Source organism: Miniopterus schreibersii (assembly GCF_964146895.1).
Source record: "Miniopterus schreibersii genome assembly, chromosome: 2".
NCBI lineage: Eukaryota > Metazoa > Chordata > Mammalia > Chiroptera > Miniopteridae > Miniopterus > Miniopterus schreibersii.
The window spans coordinates 59,119,511-59,132,680 of NC_138102.1; the positions used below are offsets into that span (position 1 = coordinate 59,119,511).

At 33.8% G+C, this 13,170-nt stretch overlaps 1 protein-coding gene across 6 annotated transcripts in view; it reads left to right on the forward strand.

Annotated features, from left to right (window-relative positions):
* Window positions 1-13,170, forward strand: part of PCDH9 (protocadherin 9) — an 838,035-nt gene that overhangs the window by 376,455 nt on the left and 448,410 nt on the right. The window lies entirely within an intron of this gene.

The following is a 13,170-nucleotide window of genomic DNA, read 5'->3' on the forward strand; positions in this document are numbered from 1 at the left end:
AGATTTGATAAGTTAAAATGGGCTGCAAACTTTGAACTAACTTACAGAACCCAGAATTCTAGAACAAAATCTAGTTTTTCAGCATGGCACAGGGATATCTTTTTCTCTCACTTTTTTTAAGTCAGGTTAACTAAGATATAATTTCATACAGTAAAATTCACACTTTTCAGTGTACAGTTGCTGTGTTTGACAAATGGATGCATTGGTGTAACTACCACCATAGTCAAGATATGGACAATTTCCCTTATCCTAGTAATTTCCTCCTGTCACTTTATTGTCAACCCCACCCCCTACCCTAGCCTGTGGTAGCATCTAATGTTATCTATTCCCATATTTGCCTTTTTCAGAATGTCATGTAAATAACATCTTACATTATGTAGACATTTGAGTGTGACTTTTTAATTCTTTCATTTTTAATAATGCCATTATTAATTTGTATATGTCTGTTTATAACACCTAATAGAGACAAACTTCCATATCAAATGTGGGTGTGGTAGGAGGTATACTTTTTAACCCAACTTACATACATGATGATAAAATAATGTGTTTCATTTGACCTAAATTATTAGTGATGTTTTTTATGTAGGGCTTATAATGAAATTTAAAGACAGTCACTGTGGAACTTCTGGATACATTTAATAAGTTATTCGATTTTCTTTTAAAAATGCTTTTGTTCCTCTGTATCTTCTCCCTGACTCTCTGAACACTTTGTCACTTTTTCTTAATATACTGTATTAGTATTTTACTAAGACAAGTCAGTGATTTATGGACATTTAAATTATTTTAGCTTTTCTCTACTGTTCTATTGTGCACTATCTGATAGACTTTTAAAAAACAGTGCTTTTCTTAGATGATTGATGTTATGCGGTATTGTTTATAGATGCCTATGGTTTTACTTTTACAAGTCAATTAAATAACATAATTAAGAGAGATATACATCTTGGTAGAGAAAGTATGTACTTTTAATAACTAGGGATAAACTTAATATTTTAGTTCTGTTTTTAGTAATGTCATTAATATTTTTAGGGGTGTAATTTTTGTTGTGCTGTATTTATATTTCTCTTTTGGAATGGTTACATCAGAGAAACCCAGAAATTATTAAGATTTTAGGATAAAATTGACTATCACATAGAACTTTGAAGTCCTAAATGTGCACTCCTTGTTCTATAAGGTCACTGATTTTCACTTAAGTTTTCATTTATCCTTACATCAGTATTATAAATTAGTTATTAGTACTTTCATGTTTTAAACTTAGTATTCTCTTTTTTTTTTTTTTCTTTTATTCTGTCTGCCAGGATTTTTCTCAGATGCTAGTTTAGATGTCGGCTTGAATTTAATTTCTAAGTGGATATGTTTGCCATTTTATTTTAAAGAAACTCAATAGAGAGAAGAGATGAGCTCTATCTTTATATTCAGTACTAAAATAAATTACTACATATTGAGAAGTATGTGATACCTGGGGAAGTCTTCTTCTCTTTTGCCTTTTATAATGTCTTCTCACTATTCCATGGGGTTTGGGAGTATAAGGGCCATTACCCTCATTGGTCCCTGGTCATTCTCCCTAGGTCAATGACTTTGTAACCCTTTAGTTCACACTTAAAACAATTCCACTGCTTAAAATCAAACATGGATATGAACTCTTGATTCCCTTCCCACCATTCTCTGTCATCTTTGTGTAGGTTTAACTATTTCCCACAAATGCTGCACAGTCTCCCAGTTGCTCTGGATTTTTGGATGGCTCTCTTCTTCACTCCACAGGTGCTAAGCATTAGCAAGTCCTGTGAAAACCACCTTCAAAATGTGACCCACATATGAGCCTTTTCTCCACCTTAATCCACCATTATCCAAGTCCAGTCCCCCACCACCTGATGCTAGAATATTGGTAGAAACTTTTGGCAGCCTTGCTTTGGCTATCATCTTTGCATAATACCTCAAATGATCCAGTCCCTGTCTACCTCTCTGGACCCCTCTTTTTTTTTTTGGCATTTCCCTCTGAATTGGTTTCCTATTACTGTTGCAACAAATTACCACATCTCCTACCACCCTTCGGTAGTCAAATCTCCTGCCTCCATTTTATAAAAGCACATGTGATTACATGTATGTTCTACCCTGATGACACTAGATAATTCCCCCATCTCAAGATTCTTCATTAATCACATCAGCAAAGTCCCTTTCATCATGAAAGGCAGAATTCACAGTTTCCAGAGATGAGGACCTGGATAACAAGGGGTTTCTATTCAACATACCGCACCCCTGAATTGCTTTGCTGAAACCAAAGCTGATTTCTTAAACAAGCCAACTCTTAACAGCCTCTGAGCTGTTTTGCGTATTCCATTTGCCAAGAATATGGCCTCATTTCATCTTTAGGTCTCTGCTCAAATGCTATTTCCTCAAAAAAGTTCTCTCCCTCTATATTTTAAAAACCTTCCCTTCTTTCCATTCACTCTTTAGCTTTGTATTATTTTCTTTGCTACCGGTATTATTCTGGTGTTATTTTATTTCTTTACTATCTGACTCCACCACCATAAGGGAGGGTCTTTGTCTTGTTCATTGATGCAGTCCCTGGATTAACTATATTGTAAGAACAAGGCAACTCTTAAGTACATATTGAGTAAACAATATATTATTCCAATTACAAAGGCAAACAAACTGAGACTCATCCGCGTTAGGTTGCTTAAGATCACAGAGATGGTAATGGCAGAACTGAGATTCTGTCTCCAATTTGACTAACTTCAAAATCCACATGCTTTATGTTGCTTCTTTCTTTTTCATGAAATTTAACTTTAACCATGACCTTTATAGGTATACATCTACATTAACCACAACAAGAGGAACCAAACCAGTCATTTGCATTATTTGAGGGAATCCTGGAGAGTGATATTCTTACAAGTGCTATTGAAAACTCTTTTTGTTTCTTTTCTGATATTGTGCCATTTTGGAATCCATTCCATGACCATGTGCTGAATTCAAGCTCAGGGAATGATTTATATAAGTCTTTGACTATGTTATACAATCTAGTCTTTAACATGCAAGTTATCTATCATCCTAAAAATGATTCTGGAATGTGAAATATATTCATTCTTTGAGTAGTTTTATTAAAATCTTTAAGGAGTCTTTAGGCCTTAATCCAATACTAAAACAGTACTTTTGTTAGGTGATTGATGTCATTTTATATATGTAATGCTTTCTTTTTATTTCTTTAAAGATAAACATTAACGCCATACCAAATGACTGTTTGGGATCAATATGCAAAAGCTTACTAGAGTATTTGGTTTAATGAGAATGTTTTCCTTCTATAGTGCATGCACTTTGTGATTTCTTTTGGGATCATTTATGTTATCAAGCTGTTTGTCTATCAGCCAGATTCTTGAAGCTCTGCATTTATGCAGAATTACTTGAATATACTAGAAAATAATAATTTCATCATGTTGATTTTGTTTTGAAACACATAGACATATATCACTATATTGGTAATTTTGATTTAGCCAAATAGATAACCTGACAAACTTGCACAAAGCTTTTAAAAAGCTTTTGCAACTCTCTTTGCTTTTAGGGTTACTTAGGGTTAGTACAATCAGGCTTAGGACCAGCCCTAAATGCTTCCCCAATATGGTAAGAAAAAATATACAGTGAGTCCAGAAGCAGGAAGGGCATTTGCATTTGTTCCATGTGTTGTTCAGACAGTGGCCAAGTGGAATGAAAGCATTCTGGAACCACTTTTCTCTTTCAAATGATTAGAAAATGCTACTAAGTTAATAATTAAAATTTAAATTTAAAAATGGCATGCCATTGATTTTAACAATATAAACATATATATCTTAGGGAAAAATTTTATTCCTAAATAGTTTAGTTTTTACTCTTAATTTTGTGGCTATCCTGATAATAAATGCATCCTACAGCTTGACATACCTGACATAGGGGCACAGAGACGGCTACAAAATGTATCCTCTTACCTCGCTATAAACTTTGGGACCTATTTTAGAATTTCATTTCAGATAGTTCTGTAATATGCTCTATTCTCTCACGTTGGTCATTTTGTTGAAATGGAAAATTGACTATAATAACCCTATATTCAATTGGACTTAACATTTTTGAACATTCAAGTGTATATATTTTATTTCAGGCATTTAAAGGTGAAGTTAAATATTTATTCCAAGCTACCTTTGGCAAGTCAAAAGGAATAAATTTATAAATTCTGTTGAAACTGCCAGCCGGGCGTGGCTCAGCGTTTGAGCATCGACCTAGGATCTAGGCAATGGGGGCTCAATTCCCGGTCAGGGCCCATGCCCGGGTTGCAGGCTCAACCCCCAGTTGGGGGCGTGCAGGAGGCAGCCGATCAATGACTCTCTCATCATTGATGTTTCTATCTCTCTCTCTTCCACTCATTTCCTCTCTCTGAAATTAATAAAGATATATTTTAAATTCTGTTGAAACTATATTAGTAGGTTAAGGAAAGTTTTTAAAATATATTTTTTTAAATACTTAAAAAGATTTAATAGTTTTAAAAAGAGATTCCATTTTTTTGTGTCAATAAGTAAAAAATATATTTAAATGGTCCAAATTTAATTGATTAATTTTGACTATTTAATAAGTTATGAAAGAAATTCTTAAGTGCAAAACAACTAGAGCCCTGTAAAGTTGTTCAGGCTTCATTCATCTTTGAAATTCACATAGCACTTTGCTATGAAGAATGCTTTATAAATATTACATGCTTCATAAGTTTAGATGATATAAATACATAAGATCAGAGAACCTTACATTTTGATGACTGATATATATAGCGTCAGGGAATCAGTTTTGTCCACTAAAAAACATTCTTACCATCCAAAACTAAAACAAACCATAAACTTTTTGAGCAATTTTATGAGCTCTGATTTAAATTATTTAATATAAGAGCACAGTTGCTGGGATGAGCAAAAATGTGCTTTGTGAGTGGGGCAAGGTTTTAGGCATACCTCAATAACCAGTCTGTCTAGCTAAAAGATCAATACATTATCATTGCAATTAACATTATATTAAGATGTCTTATGGAAATTCATAATTTAAAGGAATTCATTGCTTAACTCTTTAATATAAAGAAGCAACTTGCTAAATTATTAATTTCTTTCTATACTACAACATCTCAACTTTTAATTATTTAATCTATTTTTGCCCATATATATTCATTATTAATTTATTAAAGACTGTGCTTATCTAAATAAATCTTTGAAAGGGATTAACTTTATATATTATCTTCATACTTCTTATATACAATTAGGCACATCTGTATTTGCTGTTTTTCTTTGATAGGGCATGACTCAATAGGCTGCCTCTATTAGATACATTATATGAAAAGCCTGTGATCATCAAAATCACTTAACTTTTACACTTTAATATTTACAGAAACCAAAAACATGTAAACATATATTGAAAAATATAGATAATTATGTGTTAATATCTCTACAAAACTAATAAGCTATTAGAATTTCACAATACAGCTTTATACACAAATATATTAGCAATATCTATATAGTTACATATGTGGGAATTCATATTCATTCAAAATTCAGGGAATTCAATTTTTTTTATAAAACATATTTTCTTTTAAAGTAATAATAGCCCGGCTTTGCATGGCTCAGCAGTTGAGCGTCGACCTAGGATCCTGTCGATCGGGGTTGGATTCCCGGTCAGGGCACATGCCTGGGTTGCGGGCTCCATCCCCTGTCGGGGTCGTGCAGGAGGCAGCTGATCAATGACTCTCTCATCATTGATGTTTCTATCTTTCTCTCTCCCTCTCCCTTCCTCTCTCTGAAATCAATAAAGATATATTTAAAAAATAAATAAGTAAATAAAATAAAAATTTAAAGTAATAATAAAAACCAATAGTAAGTTAATGATTTTAAAAAATATTTGGTATCACAAATTCAGGCTTATTTATTGTTCTGGATAACTGTAGCACTGCATAAAGAAAATTTCTGTCTCTAATTTTGATTCCGAAGCATGTCAAGAATTGAAGGCAAGATATTCTTGATGTAATGCTTCTCCTAAATCTTTGAAGATTGGTAATCCATAAATCATGTACATTTTAACTTTCAACTAATTTAATTAGAGATGTCCATTTCCTGACAATTATGTATAAATGTGAGATTACTGAGCAAGCTAAACACTCAAGATCTGCATGCGAATACAAAAATAAATACAAAAAGTAAATCTTATACATATGTATGTGTATATAAATTGAAAATCTTAATACTTATGTATGTGTGTGTGTGTGTGTACTAAGCAAATATTGCTATATAGTTATTATCTGGAGGGTATTATGCTGAGTGAAATAAGCCAGAAAGAGAAAGACAAATAGTGTATGGTATCACTTACATGTGGAATCTTTAAAAAAAATTTAATTTAAAAAAAACAATTTCATAGAAACGAAGAATAGCTTAGTGGTTGTTGCCAGGGGCTGGGAAGAAGGGAAAATGGGTTTATGTAGGTCAAAAGGAACAAATTCTCAGTTATAAGAAGTGAAGGTTCTGAGGATCTAATATATAGTCTGGTGATTATCATTAAAAATATGGTATTGTATACTTACTTGGAAGTTGGTGTGAGTAGATCTTAAGCATTCATCTCCCCCCAAAAAAGTTACTTATGTTAACTTTGTATGGTAATGGATGTGTTAATTATCTTGATCTTGGTAGTCATTCTACAATGTATATGTATATCATATCATCCCATTGTATACTATTTATTTATTTATTTATTATTTATTTTATTTATTTATATCACTGTTTTCATATTATGGGACCAGTATTTTTTTTTTTTTAATATATCTTTATTGACTTTAGAGAGAGGAAAGGAGAGGGAGAGAGAGAAACAGAAACATCAGTGATGAGAGAGTCACTGATTGAGCCCACAACCCAGGCATGTGCCCTGACCGGGAATCGAACCCCGATCGCCTGGATCCTAGGTCAACACTCAACCGCTGAGCCATGCCCGGCCAGGCAGCCATTGTATACTTTAAATATATACAATTATATTTATTAATTATTCCTAAGTAAAGTTAAAAAGAAAAGAATGAAAAGCAAGGGACAGTTTACACTGACATGTTAAAAATACCAATATACATTGAGGCATAAAATTCAATAATAAAGGAAGCAACTCTCAATATGTTATAAAAGCAGTGTTCATATAGACTGCAATTATAAGAGTCATCAGTTGACATAAAATCATATAGACAAGCTCAGTAAAAAAATCTGCAGAAACAAATGTGCAGGATAAAAGAACTATCTCCAGGGCAAATTAACATGTTTCTTAGTGAAATCTTTTAGACATGTTGCTAATTATTTCTGGTTATGGTATTAAGGCACACTGGGAATTGAATGCACCACAAAAATCCTCACATAAGGATAACAATTTCATACAGGAGCAATTAACAGATGTTTCTATTTTTAAGTTGGGGATTCTGGTCACAGAGTTTGTAGAACTGCTATGAAATTAGGATGACTTAATAAAAAAAGTTCCTGCGTCATTTACCACTCCAAATTTATTTCCTTGAGAAAATAAATAGTCTGGCTTACGCCCTTAAGGATGCCATTTAAAATACTGCCTTTTTCTATGAAAACTGACTAAGTACTTGGCATAAGATATGTTGTGCCTTTGCTAGTGAAGTATGACTCTTAAGAGTTTGGCTTCCAGAAAGTCTCAGAAGGGTATAAAATGGTCCGTTTAGCTTATGTTTATATAAACCCTATTACTCTATAAGGTTCAAAAAGGAATAGGTACTATAATTTCTGTGATTCAATTTTTCTCTTGTTGCCTATTTCCTCTGAAGTATCTTCATTTTTTCTTATTCCAGAGTCTAAGAAAGACCTGAGTGGGAAAATATGATTGTACTCATTTATCTAGTGTAAAATACTACTTTCAGCTGAACATAAAACTAGAGATGGACATTTGGACCGTTCACTTACAACTGTGCAACAGAGAATTCAAGGTCACCAGTATATAAAAGGCTTACAAAATATAACTAACTAAAAGCATGTATAGTTCAATTCAAAATTACATTATAATCAGGACATGGTGTCTATAGTTTAGGACTAATTTTATCAGAGGAGAAATCCTTTTAATTCTCAATGACTTCAACAGTGGCTAGAAAGTTAAAAGTACGGAGAAGAACAAAACAAAACATAAAACAAAAAAACCCCACTTGGAGTAGAACAAATAATAATTTAAATGTGCTCAAAAATGGTTAAAGAAGACAATGTAGGTTCTACATTTATTTAACACTCCATGGAGTGGGCAGGCCCTTTTGGAGAATTGCAAAATGGGGCAGAAGGCAGAACTCTTTCATAGGATAAAGAACAAAGAAGGCGCAGGGGAAAAAGAGAAAAGATCTGATTGGCTGGGGCCAGACAGTCAACTTTGTTTGGGGTGAGAAGGCCTGGAGCTGCCTTGGTGTTTGGGGCTTAGCTGTCAGGATAGAGTGTCTTTCTGGTCAAGGGGAGCATTTACTGGGACACTAAAGTTATTTAACTCCCAGTTTGCTGACATGGCACCCCAGGAGGGAGCAGATCCATCCTGGGCCTAGGAACTTGTTTCGACAAACTTAAGCCTTCTTTTTGTCTTATAATAATATCTAATATCATGCACAGCATATAATGTGGGTGTTGTTTTTAATTGGTATTTTCATGGCTAAACTTAGTCATTGAAAAAGCAGATAATCATTTTAACCTAAATATTTACAAAATGATTTTCGGTGTTAGAGAAATATTAAAATTTGTTGATTATTCGTAATATTTCTAATTATCTTAAAGATTACTTACTTTGAATTACTGTTTGACTAAAGAGTGACAGGTAAGCATTACTTTTGCTTATTTTAAAGCACCTGTAATTATCTTTTCCGTTGAACCTTGTGTTTGTCCATTCCAATAAATTAGACTGAAGAGAAATCGCAAAACATATTTTAGTTGAGACAATACTCTCCCTAAGGTACTTATTCTGAGGGACCCCATGAAAGTCTCACTAGAGTTGTTGTCCCTTAATTGAATAAGTTCCAATAATAAAGGAATCTCCATATTTCTTGTCATAGTAAAAGTTCTTTAACCCACCCGGGCTCCAGAGTGAATAAATAATAGAATCAAAAGCCTTTCTCTATAGCCCTTTCAAGGTTGTTCATTTAATAAACAAAGAGTCCAGCAAAAGCATCTTTTGAAACTGTTTGTTTTCCTCTGCCTCAGCTATTTTGGGAGGAAGCAAATAGAAAGTTTTGAGATGGGGAAGATAAATAAGTAGGTGCTTGAGGAGGCAGCCCTGTTAAGATTAGAAAACTCCGTAGAATTTGGCAAACCAGTGGTGCACGTGGCTTTCTCTTTCATTTGTTTAAAATAGGGACTCCCCAGCCGAACACTTTACCTTTTTTAAGCTCAGTTGGGGGAGGTGATGAGCTGGAACCCATTTGTTTGTTTTGGCTCCCCTAAGGAGCCCCTCCTTTGGAGGCTACTTTGTTGTAATCATGCATAATGACACCCGTTTGAAGTTTTACTCTGAATCCTTGGGCTTTCCGTTTTAAATAAATCATCACACCTTTTTTGACAGAGAACACTGGTTCCTCTTCTGCTTATGTTTCTGGCTTTGTCAGCGTTTGCGACATGGGAGGAGAGTACTATGAGTTATTAATTAGTCTATTGATAGATTCTGTTTAGTTTTCTTTCTTATTTTTTTCATTTCCTTTTCTGCGGGCACTGTGCCACAACATTTAGACACAGTCATTTTCTGCGTGTAGGTAGGATAATTTTTTTTAATTAAAAAATTAAATACTGATTAAAATTGGAGTTGAAGTAAATCCTCTTCTGGCCAGTATCAAACATTTTTAATTATAAAAATAAGCAATAGTATAACTTAAACACCTGTTAAAGGCAGCAATAAAACTATATAAGGGAATTTAAGTCTTGCTTAGTTTTTGAAACATTTTAATTAAAATATGTTTTGTCGCCTGGCCGGGCGTGGCTCAGCGGTCAAGCGTCGAACTAGGATCCAGGTGATCGGGGTTCGATTCCTGGTCAGGGCACAGGCCCGGGTTGCGGGCCCGATCCCCAGTCAGGGGCATGCAGGAAGCAGCCAATCAGTGACTCTCTCATCATTGATGTTTCTATCTCTCTCTCTCTCCCTCCTCTCTCTGAGATCAATAAAGATATATTAAAAATAAATAAATAAATAAATAAATAAATAAATAAATAAATAAATAAAATAAAATAAATAAATAAAAAATATGTTTTTGTCATTTGCCTAGCTCTTGCCTAAGGCTAAGAGAAATGGGCCTACATCATATACCTGAATTCATGAAGACTCTGCTTTGTACCAGAGTAGTTTGCTAAAGCCAGTCAATATTTCAAACTTTGATAACAGAAATTTATTCTTAAACAAAAATGTTACCAATTAAGAAGTTAAATCGAGACTCTATCCTTTAGGAGGGGAAGGTTTAGATATTTTATATTCACTATCAGTGTTTTATTTGTATATATTTATTTTGGTCCCTAATAAAATAGGTTAGCTCTAGAGTGTTAAAATAATTCTTGGGATAAATTTTTTATCTATATAAAATTGAAAATCTAATTAAATACATAATTTCATTGGAATGAAATTACTTAAGTAATTTTACTCAAAAATATTGACAGTATTAAAATATTACAATGATATTCTATTAAAATAGGAGCTAAACTAGAAAATGCCAAGTTATTTAATGTACTAATTTAGCTTCTATTTGTTAGGTAGTTTTATAAATCACAGTGTGTATTATTGCAAATAGTTCAATAGTTAGACTATGTTCAGCAATATGTACCAAGCAGATAGATGTGAAAGAAATAGTGAAGGGTGGTGAGGGAGAGGGGTGAGGGAGGAGAGACAGAGAGAGAGACCGCGCATATCATTCTACTGCACTTGGATTCTATCTCTGGCTATATTATCACTTGATCATAATCTTACTGATCTAGGACTGGGTTACTTTGAGTTTGTTGGTTTTGATGACACCTCTGCCATCTTTTCTAGGGCCAGAGCATGGTGTGCTAGAAGGAGTGTGCAGTCTGTGCTCAGATATACCTGCAGCATTCTGGACACCTAACAGTTATATAAGTTTAGAGCAGTTGCTTAATTTTTTCTCATCTTAACTTTCCAGTTTGCAATAAGGGATTATACAATCCTGAACTCATGGACTTATTTTGGGAAACATGATGTATGTAAAGCACCTGTCATAATGAGTAGCAGTGTTCAATAAACCTTCCAAAACTTTGATGTGATATCATGGAAAATAACAGCATTTGTATTAGAATCATGTTATGTCATGAGGGAGACAAACCCAATAAAATATTTTTTTTTCAGTTAATAGAAATAGTGCATATGAAGATGGTTATTTCCTTGAGAACCCAATAATATGCATTTGGGTATTTGTAACTAGCTAAAAGTATGTATTTTTTTCTGTGCATCAAACCAGCCTTGCTATAGGCATGGCTCACTAAAAGGCTTACATTATTAACTAATTGAATAACTATTTATTTCTATGCAAATACATGACTTTAAAATAATTGCATAAACATTCAATAAATTGCACTTATATAAATATTAAGGCAATTTTGCAATTAATTAGAAATTGTGCATATTTCCTCATAATCATCTTTTATTTTTAGCAATTTAATAAATTCCTGCTAGAGTAAATTAAAAGTGGGAAAGAAAAAATTAAACTACAAACAAGTTACATATGTTGGGGCTTCAGGTTTTTTGAACCTGAATTTCACTATATTGTGTATAAAAAAGCACACGTTCTTGTCTTTTTCTTAAGAACAATTGAAGGACAGTTAGGTAGTGCAGCATGGTTAATAACAATATCCCGCTATGCTTAATAAAGAACAGTATAATAGGCAAAGCACATTCAGTGCTATTTAAAAAACACCAGGAAATCAATAAAATATCCGAAGATATCTTTGTTTTTGTCCTTCAGATTTTTACTTATATATGACTGATAAATAATATTTATCTTTGCTATACATTCTTTTCCTTCATTTTATTCTTCCCTTCTGTCCTCGCTTTCTTCCTTCTGCATTCACTTTCACCGTCAAAAGTATTTTTTGAGTATCAACTATGCACCAGGAGCTGTTTGGCTATAATCTCTGTCTTTAGTATTCTAGTTAAAGAATAGGATAAATTTACTTTAATACAAGCCTCCTTTGCTTACCCTCAAATTAGATACTGGTTTTCTTGCTGTAGGAATTGCTTTAGAAATTCTGAGTCAGATGCCTCGAGGCGGTCATCTCTGTTCTGTTAATCCACGTGCATCAGTCCATGGTCGCAATCTTCTCGGTTTTTGACAAGTGAAAAGAGTTGGTGCTTCTGAAAAATCAATCTCCACACCCATCACTGACTCCATTCATCACAGTCCTGCCAGAAAAGGGGAAAGTGAACAGTCCATGTGAACAATTTGCATTTGGGATGTGAGAAATTACCTTGATTGCGTATTGATTGCCTATCCCCATTTAGGCTGCTCCTCTGGGGAGACTAGCAAGTGTGAACACAATTAACCAGGAAATCAGGGTAGTGTTGGAACAAGCTGGTGTCTGTGACAATTGCCATTGGAACTATAAATGCTACCAGCCAGGGTTGTTACCATTTTGCGTTTATAGAGGAAAATGGGGGGAGGGGGGACAATAGAGAGGTTTAAGTCTAAGAAAAAATAACGAAACTGATAAACCTATTCTTAATTATTTCTGCAAATATTATTTTTGATCCTGTAACATCCAAGCTGGGGTCACCCAGTCATAAGCTTAGTCCTTTAAGTGTTACTGCTCATGGGAATAAGAACCCATAGTCAGATGCAGTGCTCTGCACTGTTCTATTTTCTGGTGTTCAGATGCTCTGTCTTCCACAGACGACTTTAAATCCCCTCAGGCTCCATCAGTGCCTTAGGCTGTGAAATCGGAATAGAAAATGAGTTGCTCCTAGACAAATCAGATACATTTTATATGCAAATAATTTCTTCCTCGGTATCATCAGAGTACAATAATTTGAGTGTTTGACACAGTGATTTATCAGTGTCTATAATATGTCACTTAAATATTAGAGTCCTTCTTACCCAGAAGGATTTGGTTGGAGGGGTGGCTAAACCTTCCAACTTTTTCCTTTCCTTTGTTCTGTTTTCCCTTAGGTGCCAAATTT